Source organism: Asparagus officinalis, chromosome 3 (assembly GCF_001876935.1).
Source record: "Asparagus officinalis chromosome 3, Aspof.V1, whole genome shotgun sequence".
In the NCBI taxonomy this organism is placed as follows: Eukaryota; Viridiplantae; Streptophyta; class Magnoliopsida; order Asparagales; family Asparagaceae; genus Asparagus; species Asparagus officinalis.
The window spans coordinates 39,181,705-39,188,024 of record NC_033796.1 but is presented as its reverse complement, the minus strand read 5'-3'; the positions used below and the strand labels follow the sequence as shown (position 1 = coordinate 39,188,024).

General features: G+C 37.3%; 1 long non-coding RNA gene across 1 annotated transcript; it reads right to left on the bottom strand.

The window, feature by feature from the left end:
- Window positions 337-5,884, bottom strand: LOC109833876. The gene is made up of 2 exons (XR_002245373.1): window positions 5,282-5,884; window positions 337-1,565 (listed from the first exon to the last, which is right to left on the bottom strand). It is a non-coding gene; the product is annotated as an uncharacterized LOC109833876 (long non-coding RNA).

Here is a 6,320-nt window from a genome sequence, read left to right as displayed (position 1 = left end):
ATTGAGCTGTGTAACCAACATCTCACAATTGATTAGTATCTAAACATCATTATACAGTAAGACATTCAGAATCAACTTCCACATCTTCAATTATAATATATTGTTTACAATAACATTAATTTATTATGTATGATTAACATTATAAATATGCTCTTCTCTTTTGTAGTAAGATTGAGAAATACAAAAATGCTTATTTATTTATAATATATTATTTCCAAATTGAGTTGCATGTTTTTATAATATAGCATTATATTTCTATATTTAGTACTCCAGGGAACACGATGCGTGCATATAGAAATATCAAACACGTCCCCATCTTTGAGTTGGCGCCTATCCTGTTTAATCCCCATAAGGAGTGGTTGCATCTCAAAGTTGTACTTCTGGTTGCCAGCATTCAAGAAAAATAGGGAAGTGCCCAGCGCGGAGATGTTAGCATGAACACCCCCGGCAATGGCAACCAATTCTGGAAATCGCTTCCTCAAATTTTCGGGTGCAATATTTGTGTACAAAGTCGGAACATAATATTGAAAGAAGCGCGCCAACAGATAATGTATTGGGAAGGGTTATGCTCTTTCGGCTTGGGGTCTTGCTAGTAGAAATTTGGAGGAGCGAGTGATATCTTTTATCCCTTGGGCCATTTTGTTAGCCATTACAAAAGTCTCTGGCTTTATGTACTTTGAGATAGAAGGCATGACGAATAGACTTAATTAGCCGTAACCCAGTAATATGCCTAAAAGCTTTGAGAACTTTCCTCAGGGACTCAGGCCACCTATAAATTTCATACCCCCGCCGCCTTAGTAGGCACTTCCTTACCAAAGAACTCTGAATCAAAGGGAATATACTCCTCATATATACCAGTCCCCATGAATCGACAGACCGGAGGCTGCCCGTAGATCCCATAGCGTCGTAAGTCCACTCGCGGTCCTCTAGGCCGTATGTGTTCAGTCTCGTGATTCCAGTTTTCAATGAAGCCTTTGAGAAACTTTGTAGGGGCCATTTCATAATCAAACATTGAAACATATATACGCTGCTTTATAGACATCGAATTTGATCAAACTGTCTCTGAACTAGATTAACATGTATCTTGTCCACTCAACAAACCCTTCAATATTGCGGTATTTCGGCATCTTGCGCACCCAAAAAGAAGTTCCCCATTATTCAATATTCCCTTTTGCCATCTAACCTCCTAACAAGTCCATACTACTCAGCAAGTTGATTGAGTTGTTGCATGGTTCTAGCACTCGGATTGACAGATTCCCACTCTCGCTTACTATATATATCTCCTTCATACAAAGATGAAATTGCCCTCCGAACCAACGGAGTCGAGTCTTTGATATTCTCCAACATGGATATTAGCTCATGGCCAGCCTCCAAATTCTCTAGGAAGGGGATTGTTGCGAAGAAAAGCCCATTATATTTGTCCCGGCCTTTAAGCATAAGATTCACCCAATCCCACCAATCAAACCTGAAACAGCCCTCAGGGTTAACTTCAACGAATCTCTTCATCGATCTGAAGGCTCATGCAAGGGGAGTTTGGCCGATCTAACCCAATTGAAAGACATGACCTGTGAGAGAAATGAAGATATACACAGGCATTAGTAAAAGTACATGCCAATACGAATTTAAAATTCTAGCGTAACTTCAATGATGTGTATGCAAGTTCTAAGCCAGTGCTGATTCAATGATACATGCAGTGCGCTTCTCACGCGCGGCATATGCGTAAGAAACACACTGGGGGGCATTTGTGGAAGGTGGTTTTTAGAATTTAAACGGGGATATGTACTTTCGGCTTATATCTTACGAGCTCGAATCTACTGGCTAGGGGCAAGTCATGATGCCAATACGATTTCAATAGAAAATTATAGACACTTGATGCCGGGAGTGTTAATGACCAAATCTATATACTATTACTAAAAACTCTTACCCTTCAAAACGCCACTTGGCAAAAATGACACATGGCAAAAAATAACACATACCCTTGAAAACGCCACATGACATCAATTTCGGTTCCCAACATTATTCATTATCTTGAAAATAACAATATTTTTTCATTATTTAATCTATTACTATCAATTTCGGTTCCCTATATTATTTTGGGAAAAGATAACTTGTATTTAATCTCTAGCTCCTCTCCCTCCCTCCCACAAAACTCTGAGTTCAACCTTCTCATCTTCCCAAAGCAATTGTCTGCTTTTTCCAACGCATCATCATCATCATCATCATCATCATCATATGTTCAATTGATCATATTCAGTTCCCAAAGCATCAAAGCTTCTCTCCCTCATGGAGTCCCCTCATGGAGTCCAGAGCCTTTTTCCTCAAATCCTGCTCCTCCTCCTCCTCCAAAATTCCCCAAGAGAAGTCAGCGATGAGAAGTCGGCAAAGTGCGGTCGAAGGCGCTGCACCTACTTCAATGGAAACTGCGATGACAGCTCCGACGATGAATTCGTCGGCGATTCCCCTCCGATCGTCGCCGCTGGATCCGACGACGCGCTGGAGATCATTAAGGTAGTAGTTTTGATCTTGTAAGATATTTGATGAAGTTTTTTTTTTTGGTCAAAATTTAGATAGTTTTGTTCCTAATTTGTAGGGCTTAGTTCCATGCGAGAGCCTATCAGAGCGCAATCTGTTGGCGGACGCATCAAAGATCGTGGAAACTAATAAAACCAAGATCGGAAAGGGTAAAGATGTTTGCATCAAGTTCGTAACTGAAAATTTGCAGTCTTTAGGTTATGATGCCTCCATCTGCAAGTCTAAATGAGATAAAACTCTTTCGATTCCAGCTGGTACGTTTATTTTAGAAAAAAATCCCTCCTTTCTTATTGTTATCTCGACTACTTAGGTCCCGGTTATGCTGTTTTTTGCGATTCATAATATAAAAGTCTTGCATATATGACTTCATTTCTCTGGTTGAAAAGATGCACTCACAAAGTTTTTCGATGATGGTTGCAGTATCATGAATCTAATTGGAGTTTTAAAGTTCAAGAAGATGGGGGAGGATTTTGCTCGCAATTCTGGCCTTCCTTATACCATTATCAGGTCTATTACTTATTACTAATATATTAATGCTTAAATAAATTTCTTCATCTATATGAACTTGTAGAATGGTAAAAAATTTTGACTGAAACATTCCATTTTTTTTGCTTATCAGGGCTGGGAGATTGACTGATGGACCTTATACTTCTTATGATTTAAATACGCTTATTAAAGCAATTGCTGGAGAAAGGAGAGCAGTAGTTATAGGCCAAGGTATCACTTTTCCGATCTCAAACATTAAAATATTAGCAGTTTTTGTATATCTCTAACTATAGTTTGAAGTTCTAATTCCAAAACCCTGTAACAATGTGAGACTCAAAATTGCTTGATGTACATTTTCAATCTGCAGTCCATATGCAAAACTTGATATAAGTTAACAAACACGGCCTATTCAAATAATTTCTACCAAATAAAATGGCATGATATTGGTCATGGAAAGCTAGCTTGTATATGGACTTAGAGAAGTATGCATCACAAAAAAAGTTAACAAAAGAGATTTAATAGAATTAAACGGAAGGATAATAATCATGTAGCCGACCCCCAAAATCTGGGATAAAAGCTTTGTTGTTCTGTTTGAAATTGCTCATTGAAAGTTAGTTAAGGAAAGAAATAATCTTCTGAATTTGTGAAAAATCGGTTGCCATATAACTAGAAGCTAGAAAGATTCTTTCAAATTTCACTATCATACAGATATTAAGGGTTAAATTCACAACGTTGCCATGAAATTTGGAGGGTTTTGCACAAAACTACCATTAACTTTTTTTATTAGATAACTACAATGAAAAATTGTAGAAAAATCCCATAAACTATAGGAAATTTTTACTGGCGGGTTATTTATGTCCACCAATCTGGAAAATTCACAGGACAAATATAGAAGATATATAAAGTACACCAGAACTAAATTGTCTAAAACGTGTCGTGTGTTAAGCATGTGACAACCTACACTCATTGTCATCAGGCATGATAGTTTAGTGAAAAGGTCATGGTAGTTTCTCTAATAATCATGGTAATGTTAGCATACCATATCCTTAATCAATAGCACTTACTCCTCTTTATCACAGTAGTTTTGTGGATTGTAATCAACATTGTACAACAATATAGTGATATTTCTCAGCTTGCATCTGCATGCTACAATCGATGGATATTTTGTTGCAAAACTTTTTGTAATCATGTTGCATTATGATAAATTACAAAACGAGGGGTTGTAACCAGTTACTTAAAATTGATATTTTTTTGTTGTTCAAGAGATAAACTTGTGGGCGAGGTTAGTAGACTTGTAATGGCAGAAGCCTGCATACAAGCTCTCGATATAGATTTTACCAAGGGACAAATTTCAAGGAAGGCTGCAGAGGTTGTTGGACTCACCATAGTTCAGGTTGAAAGATATTGATTTATATCTTGTACCCTTTCAATTACTATCCAATTAGATGTATGATTTTATATTTTATGCAGCTTTCAGAGACAGCTTAAATTTGAACCAGGTACATTACATATTTCCTTCTTTTATAGAGCTACATATTTATTCATTTCATGTATCAATCTGCATATATAGATGAGGTTGAGCAATATATTAGTAATCTTTTTTAAGTTTACCCATTTTTTGTACTTTTTTGACATTTCACTTTAATTTTGAATTTTTTTCTACCTTATAAATAATAAAATAACTCCCACCATATTTCTGAATACCGTTTTTACACATTTACATTTTTCAAACTATATATGATCTTAAACTGGTTCAAGTTTTCCAAACTTTCTAATTTTCTAAACTATATATGCAACTTAGGTTGTATCATTTCTGATTACTTATATATTATTACTGTTTTATTTTGTATTTTTTTGCTACATCAATTTTTGTATATTAAACAAATCCGTGCATCGCATGGGCCTAAAACTAGTAAACAAGAAACGAGAACTTCCCCGTTCGGGCGGCCCACAAGTCTTGGCCCATGAATCAAACGTGAGAATATCATGTTTCACATAATAAAAGGAAAATTAAGATTATAAGATTCCACTATTTTCCATCAGTCTATCTTATTTACTGTCCAATACAATCAAGAGAAAAGAGATTGAAATAAACAAGAAAAACCGAAATAATTGGCAACTCAATATGGCAAGGGGGATTACAGTGTCATTAATCCTATAAATACATAGGAAAGAAAAAAATCTACGAGAATCCAAGAGAATAACAAATAGAGCAAAGAGGAAACCTGGTTAAAGAATCTACCATATAAAAGTCAGAAATTACCTGATAAATTGCGACCTCCTCGTATCCTCTATAAAAAAAGGGGAAAACCCTAGCAACTAAAAAGATCCCAGCAGATCAAAACCCCCACACCAAAAATTCCCGAGCAAGAAAAAAAAAAGGAGATCAAGAGTTGAAGAGGTCGCTGTCGTGTTTCTCTGGCTCGATTGCTCTCTTTTCTCAAAGAAAAAGCCAAGAAGAAGTTAAACCCAAACCCCAAAAAAAGAAAAAAAAAGAGCCTCTAACCCCTTTATCAAATCCCACGCATACTTTATGTGATCGTGTGCCCCAGCCTGGCAAAAGAAAACAATCCAGCGGTTAAATGTCATGTGAACGGGTAAAAGAAAAGAGTCCAGCGGGTAAACATCCAAGGCCCAAAGTTTTCTCCTATAAATATCCATTGGTCCCTAGGGTTTCGGGTGTGGGAAGTTTACTCGGCTGCAGCTAGTTGGGAAAAGCTACGGAAAAAGGCAGCGGGGGGAACAGCGGCTTTAGAGAAAGAAAAAGTCTGCGGGAAGAAAAGTTTGCAGAGGGTTTAGCCGGCTGTTTATTGAGAGAAAAATAGTGAGATTTTGAGGAGAGAAAAAGAGAGATTTACAAAAGAGAGGTCAATTTCTTTTGGGTAAAAATTAGATCTTTTTCTTTGAGACGAGCTTGTGGATTGTACAAGTCGTCGGTGTTCTCCTTATAGTGGAATCTCCCCTCACCCCTCCCGTGGACGTAGGCAAGTTTGCCGAACCACGTAAATCTTGTGTATTTACTGTTTTCTGGGTTATTGGCTATTGCTTGTAGGATCCCTCAAAATTCGGTCGTAGAGCTGATGAGAGGAAGAGTGTATATTTCACTTTGATGAGATATATCACTTTCAATTCTTGTTTCCTTTGAGAAATAAGAATTTCATTATCTATTCGCGTTTCCTTTGAGAAACAAGAATACAGAGGTTGACTTGTGCTTTTGGGACAACAAAAGCCAGGGCTCTCTCTCAGGTGATATCGCTTCCGCGGCGGTGGGCGTGACTCTACGCCCAACACTTTATCATCCT